Here is a 23,232-nt window from a genome sequence, read left to right on the forward strand (position 1 = left end):
TAATGATTATATGCATGCCTAAATATCAAATTTGACAAATTTATTGTACATAGTACATTTTTGTAATATTTTATAACTTATTTTTCAATTAAATAAAGCTAACAAACTTAAATTGATCATCACTTTCTTTTTATATGTCTTTTAACATGCCGTTTTGAACAGAACGATTTGTTACATATACTTCACACGTTTTTCTATCAAATCTGACATTATTACAAAGCAGCTATTAAATAAAATTCATTCGAACTTTAAATGAGCAATCAAATATATATGCAAGTCGTCAACTGGTCAAGTGGCTAGATGCATATATCGTTGGCCAATTGAACGACAGGTCCTAATTTTGTTATTTAAAACTTCTAGAAATATTAACGAAAATAAGGAATGAGTAAAGCGAAATAAATAAAAACAGAACGACTGAATTGAATAAAAGAATGTTCGAGATAATGTATATTTCGTTTTATTTTTAAAATCTAAACGATGCTTTATTTTTGTCTAGTTTCCTATAATCAAATTATTAGAATGAGAAAATAAATACCTTACAGCATCTTTTAACGTCGATCATGAAATGTTTAATGTTATAAAACAATTTTAGCGTCTTTGACCTACTTTATCTTTTTATTCGGATACTTGTGGTTATCTTCTCCAAGTTCAACGGGAACATTAGAATAATCTAGAATAGAACCCAGATGGAACCAAGAAGTCGGGTTGCTATAACCAAACAACCCGGATGTTGAACCAGTTACCATGGTTTCGAACCAAAGAACCCGGATAGAACCAAGGTTCAGAACCAAACAACCCAGATGGAACCAAGGTTTAGAACCATAGTGCCCGGATAGAACCTTATTGCATTCGGAATTTTCATGACTTTTTATACCTTCAACGTATTTTCCAAATCATTTATTTATTTAGTATACAAGATTGATCGTTTATATAAATATACAGTGTTAATTTCCATTGTTTAACCCAAGCGTACATTTTAGATAAATAAATTGAATGAAAACTATGGTTCCTAATTTGTGCATTGGAATTAAAAATTCGATATGCATCATTACTTTCTTTTGTTTACAACTCTGTCTTGTATTGTTCTGGTCGTACTATTTCAAATATTCAATTTCATGACTGTATCATGTGTATCCATAAGTTTACCATAGTACTATCATATGGTTGGGTTAAAAATTAATGGTAAACCCTTAGGCTAGTTTTTACTGTTTTAATGTTTAATCTTACCGTTTTAATTTCTTGACATAACTGCACGACTCGATTCTCAATTATATGTGTTAAGATAATTGTTGCAAAGAATCCTGCTCAAACTTTAGTGAAAGACGGGGTTAATCTTGCTTTGTTGCGAGAGTTTATATTCTTTGTTGAAGGCAATTGTAGTGACCTGCAATAAAAGTTCCATTCAATTGAGTTTAGTTATTATATGTCTTGTGTGTCTGTCTCTGCCCTAGGTTTTCTATATGAGTCTATTGGCACGAGCAACTTCATGTGAGCTTGACCTTTGTCCTCAATGTAAAACTTGTATATTTTGTTTGAATTAAATGGAGAATTAACTGTATGATTGGCATTCGTACCACATCTTCTAAGATATATTAGATACATAAGATATATTGTTAGTTTAGTGTACCACAATGACCCTTTTATCAAAATTTTTTTCACAAGAATCTCTTGACCAGACTATGACTTTTTGACTCTTGACCTTTGCATATTGGATGTGTCTCTTGGTATGATTACCTTGACGTCAAGTCAGGAGTCTCTGGTTTTTGTTAGTCTTGTATATTTTTAATTGTAAGTTGATTTTATAATTTGAAGTTTGAACTGGTACACATTTTGTTAAGGGCCATCTGAAGCCCGCCTCTGGAAGAGGGATTTTCTCGCTTTGTTAAAGATATAAAAAAGAAGATGTGGTATGGTTGCCAATGAGACAACTATCCACAAAAGACTAAAATGACACAGACTTTAACAACTATAGGTCCCCGTACGGCCTTCAACAATGAGCAAAGCCCATACCGCATAGTCAGCTATGAGGACTCATAAATGGCCTTTGACTGCTTTCTGCTCTTTTGACATTGTTACTGTCTCTTTTACACATTCCACATTTCCATTCTCAATTTTTTAGAATGTTTGGTTCAGATGAAACTAAATCCTTTAATTTCCGTGAATATCAAGTAAGAAAATTTACTGCTTCAGTAGCATCATGTTTTGCCAGCTGTGATAGATAATGCAAAATGTTTCAATCATTTTACCTTAGATTTCATTTCATGGACATGTAGGTATGAATAGTCTGCTTTTACATCATAAAAATTCACACAGAAGGTATACGCATATCAATAAACTGAACTCAATGCTAAGAACCATTAAAGTACACTTAGACAGAGAGCTCAATCTAGTGAAACACTTTGTTAAGTTGGTCACATTTAACTTGATATCACTGTCTGTTACCAAACTGCACCGAGATCCTGAAAAAAAATGTGCAAGTTCAGTTTATTTAAAAAAGAATTCAATGGAAGAAAATAAGCTGATTACTGAAGTAAATGTAGAATATGTCTATTAATCACAGATGCCCCTGCTTGTGAAAAAAATGAGTAAACTTCCACATATAGATGCAGGATTCGCGTAATTTTGACCGTTTTGTGACCATAAGCATTGTGAATAAGTTTCAAAACATTTGGCAGAGGCAAATTAAAGTTAAAGAACAGAAACAATAGATTTAGCAGTTTTCCTATCTCAAGGCTCCGGGTTGACATTTGTATCATTGGTAATCGTACCACAACTTTTTACATATAACAAAAACATGAACAGTGACGCCATCGTGACCCAATATTGAGCTTCACAGATCTGTGTTATGGGGTAATGTGAATCGCGTATAAGGTTCATAACATTTGATTGAGTCAGACTTATTGAGGGCCCTCATGGGGTTTTTGATTATGTGATTACTTGGCCGTTTTTTTAATGATTATTTGATTATTAAGCCAAATATTTCATGATTATTTGATTACCTAGGACTGTATTTTTAGTTTATGATAATTTGATTACTAAAGATAAGCAAATATTTAATGATTATGTGATTATATTGGCAAAAAAATGGTGATTATGTGATTACTAGGACCCCCCCCCCATGAGGGGCCTCCTTATTTAAGACAAAGGAAACGAAATAGTCAGCACTTCTTATATTTTTTAAAGGGACATGATAACTCTTGAACGGTAAAAGTGACACTTAAAAATTTCAAATTTGATTTTGTGTTGAGGTGGGGATCCCGCTTACATGTTCAACCCCGCCTTATTCGGTATGTATGTGCTTGTGGTAAGTCAGGAGCCTGTAATTCAATGAATGTCGTTTTTTATGTGTTACATACTTGTTTTTCGTTCATTTTTTTTACATAAATTTGTTCGTTTATTTTCTCGTTTGAATATTGTTTTACAATGTCATTTCAGTGCCTTTTATTGATAACTATATGCGGTATTGACTTTGCTCATTGTTGAAAGCTGCATATGACCCATAGTTTTTAGTGTTTGTGTGATCTGGTCTTTTGTGGAGAGTTCTTATTGGCACTCATGCCACATACGGGGGAGGGTTGGGATCCCGCTAACATGTTTAACCCCGCCTTATTTTATATGCACGTGCCTATTTTGTTTTTCGTTTATTTTTTGTACATAACTTATACCGTTTGTTTTCTCGTTTGAATTGTTTTACATTGTCATGTCGGTGCCTTTAAAAGCTGACTTTGCGGTATGAACCTTGCCCATTGTTGAAGACCGTGTTGGTGACCTAGGCTACATTGTATAATTGTTAATTTCTGTGTCATTTAGTCTCTTGTGGAGAGTTCTCATTGGCACTCATGCATCAGCTCCTTTTATATATTGTGTTTAGGTTTTGAAGTATTTGATTGAGGCAAACTAAAGTAAGAAGAGCAGAACCCGTTTTTATGGGACATTCGGGACAGACGGACTAGTGTAACTCTTTATGTTCCTAAATCATGGCGCCAACACAGAAGTTCTTACTATTGTGCTGGTGATACATATCCCACTAGCACTGTCATTAACACATGTACAATTAATTTTATTATAAAAATAATATTCAATCTTAATCTTGATTTCTTTATTTTTGGCCGAATGATTATATGCATGCCCTTCACAACGACTGCATGAGTATCAAATTTGCCAATTTATTGTACATAATTATACATTTTATTATATTTATAACTTTTTTTCCAACTAATTAAAGCTTACCAACTTATTGATCATAACTTTCCTTTATATGTCTTTTAACATTCTGTTTTGAACAAAAAGATTTCTAACATATACTTCACATGTATTTCTTTCAAATCTGACATTATTAAAAATCCATTAAATAAATTCAGTCGAACTTGATAATAAATGTGCAATCAAATATATATGCAAGTCGTCAACTGGTCAAGTGGCTAGATGCACATATCGTTAGCCATATAAACAACATGTCCTAATTGGGTGGTTTTAAAACTTCTAGCATAGGTGGATCCAGGGGGCGCCCCCCAAACCCTTTGTGGGGGAAATTTGGTTGATTATATAGGGAATCATTGAAGCATGAATGAAGCGGGCCCCCCTTAGGAAAAGTTCTGGATCCGCCACTGTCTAGACATATTTACGTAAATAAGGGATGAGTAAAGGGAAAAAAAAGAAAACAAAATGACTGAATTAAATAAAAGGATGTTCGATATACTGTATACTTCGGTTTGTTTTAAAAATCTATACGATGCTTTATTTTTATCTAGTTTCCTTATCAAAATAATTAAAATGAGAAGATAAATACCTTATAGCTTCCTTTACCGTCGATGCTAAAATGTTTAATGTTATAAAATAATTTTAGCGTCTTTGACCTACTTTACCTTTTTACTCGGAGACTTGCGGTTATTTTCTGTTACGTTCAACGGGAACATTAGAATGATCTAGAATAGAACCAAGATGGAACCAAGAGCGGATCCAGGGGGGGGGGGGGGGGTCCTTCGTGGGAAAAATTTGGTTATATAGGGAATCATTGAAGCATGACTGAAGCGGGCCCCCCTTAGGAAAAGTTCTGGATCCACCACTGTCTAGACATATTTACGTAAATAAGGGATGAGTAAAGGGAAAAAAAAAAGATAACAAAATGACTGAATTAAATAAAAGGATGTTCGATATACTGTATACTTCGGTTTGTTTTAAAAATCTATACGATGCTTTATTTTTATCTAGTTTCCTTATCAAAATAATTAAAATGAGAAGATAAATACCTTATAGCTTCCTTTACCGTCGATGCTAAAATGTTTCATGTTATAAAATAATTTTAGCGTCTTTGACCTACTTTACCTTTTTATTCGGAGACTTGCGGTTATTTTCTGTTATGTTCAACGGGACATTCGGAATTCTCATGACTTTTTATACCTTCAATGTATTTTCCAAATCATTTATTTATTTAGTATATTTATATATAATTTATTTTTTATTTATTATTTTTTCTTATCATTCAGCGTATGTTTTCATAAAGCTGTATAGTGTTTGTTTTTTCTTCTTCATTTCTTCAGCTGTGTACATGTATAAGTATTATTCTTTTAAATGTTAAAAGATAACAAACAAACGACGGATACAATGTAACATCATAAGCTATTAAACACGACTTCTTGAGCAAATTAAGCTAAACAGCTTGCTGCCACATACGGACTTATGGTGCAAAGTGACAAAGTCGTTAAAAGCAAAAATACAATAAAACCCTTCTGCCATTTATTTTCAAATATAAATCATGATAAAAAGTAGCATATGTAATATCATATATTGGAAACAAAAGTAAAACATAATTAGACGAAATACCCTATTTGTTTGACAAGATTAGGAAGCATAACATCTGGATTTACACAATAAGATGCTCAATCTTTTGCAATAACATAAGTTGCCTGTAACAGCCACCGGACAGCTGCAATAAACATGGCCTTGGTCACCACTTAAATCAATTGTACTGCTTTCATGACATTAATCTCAGTTCTTTGGTATGTCTAACATTGTTTCTGAATCTTTTAGATTTAATTTCGAATCATTGACACCAACCATGATTACAATTTGTTTTCCTATTTTGTATTCATTTTCGGCAATATTCAGCACAACTCCGATCCTTTGATATGTCCACAGTCAGTCGGACCTCGGTCTACGCTTTGTACTGCAATTATAACATTGTCTCAAATTTCTAAATCTTTTAATCTTCTTTTGGAATTTGCTGTTGTATTCATAGGGTAAAGTTCATCGACTGTACAATAATAAATAATTTCGTCTCCTTTGCGGATGATTTGTTCAAGTTTTGCTTCATTCAAAGCACCAGACTGTGGTAAGAAATATCTTAGAAGGGCTATCTTTTTGTAACTTGATTTGACTTCCTTTCTATTACAAATATTATCTCATGTATCTTACACGTGTGGATATCTGAATATTTAAAGAGTTTCGTTAATTATGTCATCGTGATGTTTTTTTTACACTGTTTTCCATTTTTACACTTTAGTTTGACTTTTTAGAAATTTTGCTCGTATATTTGTTGTACAAAATTTAAAGTACAAACATGTTGAAAATTCATACCTTTAGTTTTTAGTCATAACTTTTTTGTTTAAAGGAAAAAGATTTGTTGAGAACATCAAATAGGCCAAGGTTAAAAAATGATTTGTACAAGTTATTATCTTTTTGTCAGTAAAATTTTACTCGTAATTACTTGTACAATTGTATACCTTATGAATATTTCCTTCTATTTTCAAAGCTCGTACATACTTATTCAATTCTTTTAAATAATATATACAATGTATTTGCATATATGGAGATGGTGAACACGACCATGGCTTAGTCATCAAAGACGATACAGGTTTTGTCTATATGACCAACTCATGACCGAACTTAGGCGGGAGGATCGGTAGTCCTTTGTACACTTCCTTCGAATGACCACAGAGATGTTCGACGAGATATTGCAAGTTGGACCTCGCATAGCCAAGCAGAATACCTTTTACAGAAATCCACTGGAACCAGGACTCAACTTAGCAATTACACTTAGACACCTTGCTTCTGGAGCAAAATATCGTAGCACGCAGTACGGATGAAGAATTCCGTAAAACACATTAACCGTTTTCATACCAGAGGTACATAATATAAACAAATTCAGAAAATCAACTAAAACTCTATAAGACTGAATTACCACACTGCTTCTACCTTGATTTTTTTTTAATCAGAGTAGCTCTATATTTGCACACATATCATATTTGTTTGGTACGTGTGACCTTGATACCTGTCCTACTGACCACACTTTCCCAGAAGCAAATATTATAACTTACATACATGAACTAATTACAATCATTTTAAGGTCACGTGTATGTGGTTTATTGCCTTTAATTTTCAGATGGTTTATTGCTTTTAATTTTCAGATGGTTTATTGCCTTAAATTTTTAGATGGTTTATTGCCTTTAATTTTCAGATTATTTTGTTCATCCGTTTTATCCGTTACGCTTCCGTTAGGTGTCCGTTTTATCCGGTACTCGTCCGTTGGATGAACGTTCGACGTCCGTTCTGTCCGGTACGTATCCGTTTCACGTACGTTCAATGTCCGTTGTGTGTCCGTTATGCATTCGTTACATGTCCGTTCGTAAACCAACGGACTGCCAACGGATACAAATTTTGTCAATGGATAACTTTTTTTTTATCCGTTAGGCGTCCGTTCGAGCTACCCGGTAAGGTGTGACCGAGGCTTTATCTATGATTTTTTTTTTAATTAAATTTATTGAATTCTAATATTAAATTGTATTCAAATAGAAAATGTCAATTTCATAGAAAGACAATATGATAAATGTATTAATATTTCGTGATAGTAGGTCCTTCTTATCATGTTTCAAATTAAAACTTTGAATTGAAATGGGTAATGCCTCAAAGTGACAACAACCCGACCGAAGGGCAGAAAACAGTCGAAGGTAACCAATGGTTCTTCAATACAGCTAAAATCCCGCATCTGGAGGCGGTTTTCAGCCGCCCCTTAAACAAATGTGTGCACTAGTTCAGTAAACTTATTTTAAAACACACTAAATTCGAAAACATAAATTTAGAAAGACTTTTGTTTTTATTTTTCTTTCACTCAAATCGTGAATTTTCAATTTCTGTAACTATAATATTTGATAATAAATGTCATATTTAACAGAAATACCAACAAACCAAACCATACATATTGTAACGTGTACACAGGGTAAGCGTGTCTATTTCAATTTAGAATGAGTACGTTACCAGTTTGATACTGGATCCAAAATTGCTCTATTTACAAAACATATAACAAATAATCTTTATTCAAATATATACGTCAATGAACCAAAATATGTACAACTGCTCTTTGCAATCTTTAATAAACTATCTATAAACTATCTACTTAAAGTATCTATATACAACTGGTACAAATTTGTACTCTTACAAATTTGTCCTGGGTCAGGAACAAACTTGTCCTCCTGGTACAATAATGCACCCTACAAGTTTACACACTTGTCTTTGTTCCTCTGGTACAATTATGTACTTTACAAGGTGGTCACACAGACTCACACTTGTCCTATACGGTACAATACGGTTCCGCTTGTAAATGTACAAGTCCGTATTTATAACAGGCACCGACCTGTTCTTTATTACACTTAGTAATAATAACTATAATACCTTATATATACGAGACAGCGATCTCGAATATCGACGTACCGTAGCTTGGTCTTATGTCTACGAAGACTTATGACAATCGACCCTGAGCTAGGAATCTCTCCTGCTTATATACCCCAATGGTAGCTGTACCATTATTGAAAGAGGGGTATTCTACCAAAGTGTCTCGATACTCGTATCTGAGTTTCCTAAGGAACACCCCTTTACATTGAACCTGACCCAAAGTTAACCCGCGAAACATCTTACTCTTTTCTATGTTTATTAAAGTATTATACAAATATATACAATAAGGCTTCTGTTGAACTGTAACCAATATAAACAATTTAAACATAGATACAAAATCATCACATAACCCACGCCTCAAAAACACATGCGTCCCGCATGTCTAAAACTATCTTTAACATGTTTCAAACGGATAAAACATAGACATACTATATACACATACTTCAAATAAATGTACAAAATCTATTTAACAACATAATCTGCCATCCAAGCTGGTTTTCGCCTTGGACGGCGCCCTTCATCACTAATTTCCTGAGTTCCTTCAACAGGCAACGTTGACTCATGAACATCAATGTCTTGAACATAAGGAGTCTCTATAAGGTCGTTTTCAGCTGTATCATTTTCAGTGTCTAATGGAACAAAAGTGTTATTATCTGATTCTGTCCTTAATGCCTGTTTGTTCTTTTTCTTAAGTCTGTCAACATGTATGACTTGTGGTTTCCCTCTGTATCCACAGTCAACTTTATATGTAAGGTCACCATATTTGTCGAGAATTTTGAAAGGACCTTTCCAGAAACTAGTCAATTTTGAAGACATCCCAGGTTTCTTTACTGGGAAAAAGACGTATACCTCATCATCTTTTCTGAAATTTTGGTATGATAATTTGAGGTCATGATAGTGTTTCTGTCTTCGCATTTGCCCTTTAATTTTATCTCTGACAAAACTGTGGGAGATTTCTAACTTTTCCTTAAGCTCCCAAGCCCATTTATGTGCAGGGATATCTTTAACTGATGGTGGCATTTCATACATGATGTCTAAAGGGGTTGATAGTTCCCTACCTAACATGAGACTATTTGGCGTTTGTCCAGTCGTCTCGTGCTCGGATGCCCTATATGCCATCATGACGAAAGGAATGTATTCATCCCAGTCTTTCTGGTTCTGTTCCACAAATGAACTTAACATTGTTGCAAGAGTCTTATTAAACCTTTCCACCATACCATCAGATTTTGGATGATATGGAGTGGTACGTGTTTTCTTGATGTTTAGAATACAACACATCTCTTGAAACAACAAGCTTTCAAATTGCCTGCCTTGATCTGAGTGTATCCAATGAGGAACACCAAATCTTACTATAACTTCTTCAACTATTATCTTAGCCACAGTTTTAGCTTCCATATTTGGCATGGCAAAAGATTCTGTCCACTTTGTGTAGTAGTCAGAAACTACCAAGATATATTTGTTACCACTCTCTGTTTCTGTCAACTCACCAAGGATATCTGTAGCTATCCTTTCCATTGGCCCATTAGCTTCAACTAAAGCCATCGGAGCTCTTTTGGACTTTTGTGGACTTTTTCGCTTTGCACATTTGTCACATCCGTTTATGTAAGTCCTGACGTCGTTTTGTAACCCAGGCCAATAATAAGATTGTCTAATTTTTGCCAAAGTTTTATGGATACCCAAATGAGCAGAACATTTATCATCATGGGAAAATTGTAAAACCTTTTTGCGTTCTGATAAAGGAATGATAGCCTGCATTTTAACAATTTTGGTTGCAGGATCTTCGAACCGTCTGTAGATAAGTCCGTCTCTTAACTCTAAATTGTTCCATTGATTCCAAAGTGATCTCAAGAAAAATCCCTTATCAGAAATATCTTTGTAATCCGGACGTTCGTCTGTTTCTACCCATTTTGTCACTATTTTCAAGTCATGATCATTTTTCTGAATTTCTATTAGAGACAAATCATGATGTTTACTGTCATCATCTTTGTCATTACTATCATCAAAACGGGTGATAGCATTAACAGTGTCATATTGGTCTTTAGTCGCGGTCTCTTTTTCTAAACCGGAATAATAACCGCATTGTTTACAAGGAATGCGACTAAGTGCGTCTGCATTCCTATGTTGCACTCCTGGCCGATGTTGAATTTGCATCTCAAATGATCCTAATGTCTCTATCCATCTAGCTATCTGTCCTTCTGGGTTCTTAAAGTTAAGTAACCACTTTAATGATCCGTGATCAGTTCTAACCGTGAATTTTCTACCGTAGAGATATGGTTTAAAATGTTTAACAAAACAAACCACAGCAAGCAATTCCTTGCGTGTCACACAGTACTTTCGTTCTGATTTTGAAAGTGTACGACTAGCATAAGCCACAACATGTTCAAGCCCTTCATCAGATTTCTGAGTCAAGACAGCTCCGACTGCCAAATTGCTTGCATCAGTATCCAAAATGAATTCTTTATTAAAATCTGGATATGCAAGAACTGGTGCGTTTATTAATTTACCTTTTAATTGATCAAAAGCCTCTTGGCAATCTGTGGTCCAGACAAACTTAGTTTCCTTCTCTGTTATTTTGTGTAATGGTTTAGCAATGTGGGCAAAGTTTTTGATAAATTTTCTGTAGTACCCACAAAGACCTAAAAAGGAACGAACTTCGGTTATATTTGTAGGGGTTGGCCACTCTTTAACAGCTTTAATCTTATCAGGATCAGTGGAAATTCCTTCCTCAGAGACAATGTGTCCTAAGAAACGAACCTTGGTGGTACACAAGGTGCACTTCTTTGCCTTCAGCTTTAAACCAGCCGAGTTAAGTCTAGCAAAAACGTCTCTTAGATTGTCAAGCATACCATCTAGAGTTTTTCCAAAAACGATTATATCGTCAATGTAAACCAGACATGTTTCCCACTGCAAACCAGCTAGTATGGTTTCCATCAATCGCTCAAATGTCTGTGCAGCGCAACACAACCCAAACGGCATGACCCGAAATTGAAATAAACCCCTTCGCGTTGCAAAAGCGGTTTTGTGTTTGTCATTTTCGGCCAGCTCCACCTGCCAATATCCTGAACAACAGTCCAGAGTACTATACGATTTATTTCCTGCTAAATGATCTAACGAATCATCAATCCTCGGTAAAGGATACGCGTCTTTATTAAGGGTCACACTGTTTAAGCGTCTATAATCTACGCAAAAACGATAACTGTCGTCTTTTTTCTTAACTAAGACTATCCCTGCCGCCCAGGGACTGTGGGATGGTTCAATAATTCCTTTTTGTAACATTTTGTCAAGGTTGTCATTTACTACCTTGTTTAAATGATAAGGTGTACGACGAGGTGGTTCTTTAAATGGCCTTGCATTTCCCGTATTAATTTCGTGTTTTACAAGATTGGTCCTTCCTAAGTCAACATCAGAAGAAGCAAACAAGTTCTGATTTTCTATCAACAAAGATTTTACTTTTTGTTTGTCTTTCGAAGTCAATTCATCTGATGTCCTGTCTAACAGATCTTGTAAATCTGGTCTAAGTCCGTCATGTTTCTGTTCATTTGAACTAATATTACTATCTAGTACTTGTTCAACACCAGACATTTGGGCTATAGTTGTACCAGGATAGATTGTCTTAGGATCTAGTTCTGTGTTCATTAATCTAACAGGGACTTTTTCGCCTGACCTTACCAACGTTCTAGCAGTTAAAATGTAGTCTTTCCCTGCATGTTCATTTGCTTCTAACAAAGCATTGTCATCAGGTAATTTCTGACCTTCTGCTAAGCAAACCGTGCCATTAATGACAATTTCTGACCTTGGCGGTATAACAACCGCTTCTGAAGCAACCACTCGGTAACAGCCTATTGATCCCTGAAAACACAAATCTACCTTAAAATCCCCAATACAAAAGTGCCCATTCTTAACATCAATTAAACAATTATGTCGTTTCATGAAGTCCAAACCAAGTATACCATCAACTTGCAGATCAGTCACAACAGCTTCAGATTGCAACATATTTGGACCGAAATGCAGATTGAACCTGCCTTTTCCACGAAGCTCTAGCTTATTGCCACACACTGACCTAACAGTTGTCTTAACTTCGCTTAGATATGATTTATCTAATGGAGTCAACATATCGTATAACTTGGAAGATACCAATGTCAAAGTTGCTCCTGTATCAACCACAAACTTGGCTTCAATGTTTCCTACATTTAGTTTGACATACATACCAGCATCTTCAGATGCTGTTGTAACCGCACCTTCATTTGTCTTACGGTTATTTTGTTTCCTAGTTTTCATTAATGTTTTTACAGACCCATCCCCCTTATTTCCATTATAATTGTTCTGATTTCTTCGGGGTAGGCGACAGTCCCTTGCTAAATGACCAAATTTGCCACAATTGTAACAACCCTTATTTGTCCTCTTACTTTGGGTATATCTCGTTTTATTATATGAAGACCCCTCATTTGTACCACTAGTTTTTAATTTTGCCATTTCAGTCGTAAGAGTACTTAGACTTTTCTCCATTGTTTGCATCCATGATGCAATGTCTTTTGTTGGCGAGTCACTTTTTGTAATCTTTTCTTCCCTACCTAACTCGTCATCGTTCATAGTTTGCCGTAAATAACCTCGTCCCTCTCTTACTTTATTTTCGGCTTTATTGTACGCCTCTAGTTCAACAGCAAGTCTTACGGCATCATTTAAACCTTTCGGTCGCGATTGTTTTATTCTGAGTCGCATTTCCGAATCAACGAGCGCGTCAATAAACTGCTCTTTTCCGAGAGTTTCACGTACGTCCAATGGGGCAGTAGGATATGCCAAGTTGGACAATCTTCGAATTGACTGGCCTAATTCGGGAAGTGATTCGCTGGCTTTTTGACGTCTTTCTTTAAACTGAACTCTATATAACTCAGTTTGACTAGAAGGAGCGAATCGCTCTTCAAGTGCGCTGACTAAATCGGTAAAGTTTTGTCTTTTCTCACTTGGTAAATCTCCAAGTACAGCCTGTGCTTGTCCCATTAACGATACCGCCAAATATAACCCTTTTTGGTTTTCCGACCAATTATTTACAAGTGCACACATTTCAAAATGGGACAAATAGTCTGTCCATGATGTGCTACCGTTATAGTGACATGGTTTAATTTTCACACCAGAATTATCTGTGTTACCAGTATGTCGGTACTTTGATTTGTCAGTTTCGTCTTTTTCCCTAATGTAACTATTATCTATGGGTAAAGGCAAAGTATCCCCTTCCCTCAAATCAGTTTGGGAAAATTTTACAGTTTTGTGCGTATTCGGGTTGTTGAATGTTGGTAAATCAACTTTTTCATTATCTCCCTTTCTTGACAATGAGGACCCTCTTGATCCCAGACCCGAATCATTTCTTGATACAATATTATATTTTGGACGAACACCCTGATCTTTGGGTGTTGACGAAACAAAACTATTTCTATAAGTTGTTCCTTCTTCCATATCATATATTTGTTTTGTGTACTCGTCGATTGTATCATCAAAAGACATGTTTGTACTTTAATTTGTGGTTTAACCATGCATACACAATATAATAATGTCAACACAATGTCATAAATGTACAGTGTAATAAATGTCAATCAAAAACTTGCCTGTACCACTATCGATCGTTAATCCCTAATGTAAATAATAATCGTAACTTAACCGTGGGAAATTTAAAACGTTAACAGGACAATTTTGATCTGTGCAAAAGTGAACAGTTTGAACAAAAACGATCTGTGCAAAAGTGAACAGTAAATTCTCACAAGACAGTTCGGATATAAGTTTATAAGATGATCAAATTTGGATATATAATCTTACAATATGGATATAAAAATGAACAATTCGGATCCCACCGCTGCCACCAAATTATGTAACGTGTACACAGGGTAAGCGTGTCTATTTCAATTTAGAATGAGTACGTTACCAGTTTGATACTGGATCCAAAATTGCTCTATTTACAAAACATATAACAAATAATCTTTATTCAAATATATACGTCAATGAACCAAAATATGTACAACTGCTCTTTGCAATCTTTAATAAACTATCTATAAACTATCTACTTAAAGTATCTATATACAACTGGTACAAATTTGTACTCTTACAAATTTGTCCTGGGTCAGGAACAAACTTGTCCTCCTGGTACAATAATGCACCCTACAAGTTTACACACTTGTCTTTGTTCCTCTGGTACAATTATGTACTTTACAAGGTGGTCACACAGACTCACACTTGTCCTATACGGTACAATACGGTTCCGCTTGTAAATGTACAAGTCCGTATTTATAACAGGCACCGACCTGTTCTTTATTACACTTAGTAATAATAACTATAATACCTTATATATACGAGACAGCGATCTCGAATATCGATGTACCGTAGCTTGGTCTTATGTCTACGAAGACTTATGACAATCGACCCTGAGCTAGGAATCTCTCCTGCTTATATACCCCAATGGTAGCTGTACCATTATTGAAAGAGGGGTATTCTACCAAAGTGTCTCGATACTCGTATCTGAGTTTCCTAAGGAACACCCCTTTACATTGAACCTGACCCAAAGTTAACCCGCGAAACATCTTACTCTTTTCTATGTTTATTAAAGTATTATACAAATATATACAATAAGGCTTCTGTTGAACTGTAACCAATATAAACAATTTAAACATAGATACAAAATCATCACAATATCATCATAAATTGCATAATTTTTAAAGTATATTGTAAAAAAAAATACAATTTGTTCGGTCCATTGAACTTTAATGAGAACGTGAAACGTTTTAAAAATGAACCTACGAAACTGTAAATGTACATTGTGATACACAACAGTATAGGCCAGCAGATAGGTGCAATATTTGAAGGAATTGAACACTTCGTGTTAAAAGCACCAAAATTTTGCTCAAACATACCTCTGTCTATACTCGTCAATTTAGATATCGAAGCAAGCTGGAAATGTTGTTCCCTTCCGGTAAAATGCAAAATAGCGGATGCATGTTTAAATTTTAACTTTTCTTAATTCTCTCTCATTTTTTTAGTTTAAACTACAAGAACTGATGTTTTAATTGATCTGAATAACATTAAATGGTTTTTAGTATTGTTGAAGCAGCAATTTGGTGACGTTTGGTCAACTTCCGGTCGAAATTTCATGTTAAAATTCAAGAAAAATGTCGACTTTTAATTTGCATATTGAAACATCAGATGATCAAAGACCAGGTAGTTCTTCTTCAATGTTGAAGAGGTTGACTGGACTTTATTTTAAGTGCATTTATATGTTTTGGAGGTTAGTGTGACATCAATTTTCACTGAACTAGTACACAAATGTGTATAGGAACCAACTGAGGATCACCCCTGGATGCGGAAATTTCTCGCTGCATCGAACACTTGTTGGTGGCATTTGGTTGTTGTCTGCTCTTGGTCAGTTTGTTGTCTCTTTGAAAGTTATGAGGAGGACAGATTAAAATTGACACTCCGTAAATTTTATGGACACTATCACGATTTGGTGGATCCATACGATCTGTCGTTGACCAAACTAGCTAAGGACATTTTTACCACATGGTAGATTGTGTTTTGTCATAATGTCGTCTAATCTTTTAATTACCAAACGTGACTTATTCCCTATTGTGACTGTTTTGCCGAGTGTGAACTCGCATTACTATAAGACGTGGTACGGTACTTGTCTATCCCAAATTCATATATTTAGTTTAAATGTTTAATGTTATATGTGTAATTCTCATCGGATTTTGTCAAATGTGTTGACGTCTTTTCTATTATATTTATGTGTTATGGTAAAAAAAATTAATCACCGCCTTCATTTATTAGATTTGATTTCGTTCAACGTAATCAGTACGATATTTTACGTTTGAAGTTAGATTCAAAACAAACCGGACATAGTTTTATAATATAGTTAATTGCTACCTTAGTTTGATATTAATAAGTATTAAAATGTGCTTTGTTATTAAATGCAATATCAGTATTTAGTTCAAATATATAATCTGAGATCAATCCTTATTCTATCTTATTCTTTCTTATGTGACGTCATTTTTCATTTTTTGATGATCTGTTTTTCAAATTCAAATGACGTCATTTTTTCGTCATTTTTCAGTTTCAAAAAGGACGTCACTTGGCGTAAAGGTTTAAACTTATTCGGATGTGTCTACTTTTGTGTTTTAAATGTCTGATTATGTAAATGTATTTCAGTTGTTTCCTGTAATTAGTTAATACTTCAGTTTTATCATGTACATCTTTTGAATATTCATTTTATAAAATTTACTGTTTGCAAAAGTATAAATTATTCTAAATTATAGGGATTTTCAGGTAACTAACAGAAAACCCTTGCCGCTTTTGGCACAACCTTTTTGATCTTTTGGTCCTCGATGCTGTTCAACTTTGTACTCGTTTCGGCTTTCAAACTTTTGTATCTGGGCGTCACACGTAGGTCTTGTGTGGACAAAATACACTTCTGGCGTATTAAAATTTTGAACTTGTTGGCTGTTGTTCGTGTGATTCTTTGTCAATTGTGTTCTCCAATTTATTTATATTGTAGTCCTGTGTTGTCACTTTGATGTTATATTTCACATGGCCATAAACATTGCGAGGTTTGGCATGCCACAAAACCAGGTTCAACCCACCATTTTTTCCTTTAGAAATGCCCTGTACCAAGTCAGGAATATGGCCATTGTTATATTATAGTTCGTTTCTGTGTGTATTACATTATAACGTTATGTTGTTTGTTTTCTCTTATTTTTGAGTGTAAATTCACATTGCGATAAGACGTGTCACGGTACTTGTCTATCCCAAATTCATGTATTTGGTTTTGATGTTATATATATATATATGTTATATTTGTTATTCTCGTGGGATTTTGTCTATGTGTGTTACAGTTTAGTGTTATGTCGTTGTTCTCCTCTTATATTTAATGCGTTTCCCTCGGTTTTAGTTTGTTACCCCGATTTTGTTTTTTATCCATGGATTTATGAGTTTTGAACAGCGGTATACTACTGTTGCCTTTATTTGACATATTGCCCATTTCGATTTTCAATGTTAAAAATGTATTAGTTTGTCAAAATATGACAGACGAATAGCTGCAATACCCTACACCCCCAACGTATATCAATATTAATGCCGGATATGTTACTTTGGCGGGAAATCTCGTTAAATACAAAGAACTTCCATGTTAACCGTCTACGACCAATCTGTATACACAATATGATGACAGTGGTCTTCCTTGTACTATGCACAAAAAATGCCACATGGCATAAGGCCTGCTATCTTAACACAGAACTAAAGAGAGCTGAAATAAGCCATCAAAAGGATACAGATAATATGTAAAAACAACCAACAGGCAATCGGAGCTGAAAACTAACCCCCACCAGCTTACCATGAAAATTAGCAATGAAAGGATGGGTAGGTTACTTTTGTTGTTCGTATAACCCAGATGAAAACCTCCACGAAGAAACAACAAGTAATGTTGACATCCTCTTTCGTCGATGTGTACTAAATCTTCAGTACACAACTTTATTAGAGAATATCAGTGCTGGGGAACTTATTATTAGATACAAAATCCTAGCCTCCGGATTACTTATGTGCATCGTCACAATACTATTACAGTCCAGCTGGTCATATTATTACTGGAGACCTTGGCATCGTTACCAATGAACAACTAAGAGAGTTGTTAGCCAAGGGACCAAAATATAGAATCTCCCAGCCCATCAACTGGAAAAAGAATTTCAAGTTACTGATGGATGCAGTTGAGGACTATGCAAGAAAATGGGTAAAGCGCGAACCAGACGAACCAGAACTGGACACTTTGTCTGAATGGATCAAAGCTATTCGATCATGCATTCAGAGGCGCATACAAAAACTACGATGTAATATGAGTACTAAAGTTTCTAACCCTTTCAAGAATCCGGAGGTTGTGGATGCTTTATCCTCTTTGCATGACAAATATGTCGTTGTTCCAGCAGATAATGCCTCCAATAATATTGTCTTCATATGTAAAAAACATTATTTGCAATGTCTCACTACAGAGCTTGGAATTGATAAAACTACTGGTAATCCTACATATTTTTTAACATCATTTACCAAGGAAGAAATTTTACAAAATCATAAATCTGTCCTTCTTTCTTTTGGTATCAACATCAAAGAAAACGAAGAAAACTTGCCTTCATTATACTGGATACCTATATTACACAAAACTCCATATAAAGAACGATACATAGCTGGGTCTTCAATATGTTCGACCAAACATCTTTCTAAAGTACTGACTACTATTCTTTCGACAGTTAAAGATGGGCTTCAAAAATATTGTGAGGAGATATATTCCACCAGCGGTGTTAACCAGATGTGGATTCTCAAAAATTCGAAAGATCTACTGCTTAACCTTCAATCACAATCTTTGCAATTTTGCAGCAACATAAAAACTTTTGATTTTTCTACGCTATATTCTACTATTCCACATGCAGAATTCATTCAGATCCTTCTAAAAGACAAAAAGAAAAAGCACCTTGCGAAATTCTTTAATTTTACTTTCCGATATATTGATGGTGTTCTATCATTGAATAACCCATATTTACGCCAATACTTTTGTCTCATAAATCCAAGTGAACTTGAAATTAAGGATACCACTGATACTAGAAGGACTGCTTCATACCTTGATCTTTTCCTCAATATTGACGTAGATGGACGACTTCACACGAAAATCTATGATAAACGGGACGATTTCAACTTCCCAATTATCAATTTCCCATTTCTCAGCAGTAACATACCCTCTGCCCCTTCGTATGGTGTTTACATATCACAATTGATACGTTATTCTCGTGCTTGTTCACACTATACGGACTTCATATACAGGAGTGTGCTCCTTACGCAGAAATTGCTCCAACAAAGTTATGAGGAGGACAGATTAAAATTGACACTTCGTAAATTTTATGGACACCATCACGATTTGGTGGATCCATACGATGTGTCGTTGACCAAACTAGCTAAGGACATTTTTACCACATGGTAGATTGTGTTTTGTCATAATGTCGTCTAATCTTTTAATTACCAAACGTGACTTATTCCCGATTGTGACTGTTTTGCCGAGTGTGAACTCGCATTACTATAAGACGTGGTACGGTACTATCCCAAATTCATGTAGTTAGTTTAAATGTTTAATGTTATATGTGTAATTCTCATCGGATTTTGTCAAATGTGTTGACGTCTTTTCTATAATATTTATGTGTTATGGTAAAGAAAATTAATCACCGCCTTCATTTATCAGATTTGATTTCGTTCAACGTAATCAGTACGATATTTTACGTTTGAAGTTAGATTCAAAACAAACCGGACATAGTTTTATAATATAGTTAATTGCTACCTTAGTTTGATATTAATAAGTATTAAAATGTGCTTTGTTATTAAATGCAATATCAGTATTTAGTTCAAATATATAATCTTAAATCAATCCTAATTATATCTTATTCATTCTTATGTGACGTCATTTTTCATTTTTTGATGATCTGTTTTACAAATTCAAATGACGTCATTTTTTCGTCATTTTTCAGTTTCAAATAGGACGTCACTTGGCGTAGGGATTTAAACTTATTCGGATGTGTCTACTTTTGTGTTTCAAATGTCTGGTTATGTAAATGTATTTCAGTTGTTTCCTGTAATTAGTTAATACTTCAGTTTTATCATGTACATCTTTTAAATATTAATTTTATAAAATTTACTGTTTGCAAAAGTATAAATTATTCTAAATTATAGGGATTTTCTGGTAACTAACAGAAAACCCTTGCCGTTTTTGGCACAACCTTTTTGATCTTTTGGTCCTCGATGCTGTTCAACTTTGTACTCGTTTCGGCTTTCAAACTTTTGTATCTGGGCGTCACACGTAGGTCTTGTGTGGACAAAATACACTTCTGGCGTATTAAAATTTTGAACTTGTTGGCTGTTGTTCGTGTGATTCTTTGTCAATTGTGTTCTCCAATTTATTTATATTGTAGTCTTGTGTTGTCATTTTGATGTTATATTTCACATGACCATAAAAGTGCGAGGTTTGGCATGCCACAAAACCAGGTTCAACCCACCATTTTTTCCTTTAAAAATGCCCTGCACCAAGTCAGGAATATGGCCATTGTTATATTATAGTTCATTTCTGTGTGTATTACATTATAACGTTGTGTCGTTTGTTTTCTCTTATTTTTGAGTGTAAATTCACATTGCGATAAGACGTGTCACGGTACTTGTCTATCCCAAATTCATGAATTTGGTTTTGATGTTATATATATGTTATATTTGTTATTCTCGTGGGATTTTGTCTATGTGTGTTACATTTTAGTGTTATGTCGTTGTTCTCCTCTTATATTTAATGCGTTTCCCTCGGTTTTAGTTTGTTACCCCGATTTTGTTTTTTGTCCATGGATTTATGAGTTTTGAACAGCGGTATACTACTGTTGCCTTTATTGTACAAGAAACGAAATATCATGTCTAATGACTTGCTAATCTTTATCGGCAGGTATCAGAAGTCTCTAGTGAAGATGAGACTGAATAAGGAAGACACGAATAAGCCATGGAATCGCATTAGCTGAAGTCATCAGCTTCATTGAAGTTTCCATAACCTCAAAAGATTAAGCACCAGTATTCAAGCTGTCTAGGTGAATAAAGAATCTAGGTGTTGACATTAAAGACAAAGTTCATAGTACAAGATAAATGAATAGACTTTTTACATTTTACAATTATGGGTTGTTTGCCTGTGAGAGCTTTCACATGTTTGACTTTGATGGAGAGTTGTCCCGATGGCACTCATACAACAACTTCTTATATCTTATGCTTGCTTATTTACCTGATGTTCAGGAATAACAACTAAGGAGAGAGAATTAAATTGCTTTCAAAGATGATATAGGATCCTCGTTTCAGAAAGCAGGTGATGATGACTTTGACCCAAACTAGATGCAGATTTATAAAGCAGTAACAACAATTCGCAGCGACATGTTTATTGCTACATTTGGGTTTGACCGTAGTATTCCAGTGCACTGTGAGGAGAATTATGTTCCAAGATATCTCATAACTCTTGGTAGTATGTTGTTGTATGGACAAGATATAACAATCGACTCTTATTAGCAGGAAACACTAACGATTGCTTAGATGTTAATATTCAACAGCTGCAAACAAAACCTTAACGTTAACTCTCCAACGATCCGTAATCATGCATCTAAAGAAACCTCTTTCGTGTACATCTAGGAATAATGGTTGACTATAAGACAAACAACATGAAATAAACATGTTGTTAAAAGTCAGATAAATGCACTGTTAACAGGAAACCCATTAGCCCTGTGAAGATGGATGATAGCTTGACAAGAAATGGCAAGACTTACTAAAGAGTTTAAGAAAAGGGGCAACAGATACAAGAAGGAGTCATATATTGATTTCTTGATGAAGGGGACACAACTGACCATGAAAGAAACTAAGTGCTCAAATGTCGTTTATCCATGATGTAACTTCTGTGGTAGAAGAGTTAGGAAATCATTTTTTACAAGACCGAAACGAACTGCAGTTCTGTATACCAATTAAAGATATAGCTCCCTCAGCAGTTGTTGATACTAATAGTCGTTCGAAATAGTTGGACAGTACCAGTATGAAAAGTTTATCTAAGAGGAAACTTGGACGAGTCCTTTAAACATTTTGTTAAACAGGAAAATCACATCCATCCACCAGCATTTAATCTCATTTACTTAAATACGAAGTCTTTAGAACCATTGACAAGATGTAACTTGTGTAGACAATATAAAGATTGAAGATACAATGAGACGTTGTCAAAAGCAAACATGCTAACAACGAAACTGAAAGAGTTTCTCAGGTGTAGATAAAAACAAAACGGAGCCCATTTATTTCTGTCAAATAAACTGATGGATGAACACATTTTCGGGAAGAGAATTATTGCTACAGTTGATATCGATGTAATAGTACTCGTTGTGACCTGCTTTCATGTGACCAGTGCAGCTGCTATTTATGGGTTGCTTTAGGACTGGAAAACACTTTATACATTTCAATTCATGAGCTTGCTAACTTTTTAGGACAAGAAAAAGCATATGCTTTGCCTGTTCTCCATGCCTTCACTGGGTCCGACACTGTGGCATCGATCGCTGGTAAGGTAAAAACAGCATGGGATACATGGATGGCACTGAATGGTGTGACAAGAGCATTCACCGTTATGAGAGACCAGGGTTGCGTTCAATATCGTAGCAGCTAGCCTACGTAGTGCTACGTAGATGTTTGTCTACTGAACAAGTAGCTAGCCTAGCTGCTATGAATATTTCTGAGTCAGCTAGGCTAGCTACACGTTCAATATTAATAAATCTACGTAGCCCTATGTAGCCGCTACGATATTGAACGCAACCCTGTCGAGTACCGCTATAACACAATTAATCGAACGATTCGTTAATCTGATGTATGATCGAACAAAAATATCAGAGAAGAATGATATTCAACTTTTTTTTTGACAACAATGCTTTTTATGAAACATATGTATTTTGTCTCTAAATTACGTTTTCTTGTGATATTTTTTACCGGAAGTGACAAAATTCGGAATACAATACC

General features: G+C 34.8%; 1 long non-coding RNA gene across 1 annotated transcript; it reads right to left on the reverse strand.

The window, feature by feature from the left end:
• Window positions 1–949: 949 nt before the first annotated feature.
• LOC143083220 (uncharacterized) lies at window positions 950–4,853 on the reverse strand. The gene is made up of 3 exons (XR_012980590.1): window positions 4,790–4,853; window positions 2,247–2,459; window positions 950–1,384 (listed from the first exon to the last, which is right to left on the reverse strand). It is a non-coding gene; the product is annotated as an uncharacterized LOC143083220 (long non-coding RNA).
• Between the last annotated feature and the right edge of the window lie 18,379 nt (window positions 4,854–23,232).

This window comes from Mytilus galloprovincialis, chromosome 7, assembly GCF_965363235.1.
Source record: "Mytilus galloprovincialis chromosome 7, xbMytGall1.hap1.1, whole genome shotgun sequence".
NCBI lineage: Eukaryota > Metazoa > Mollusca > Bivalvia > Mytilida > Mytilidae > Mytilus > Mytilus galloprovincialis.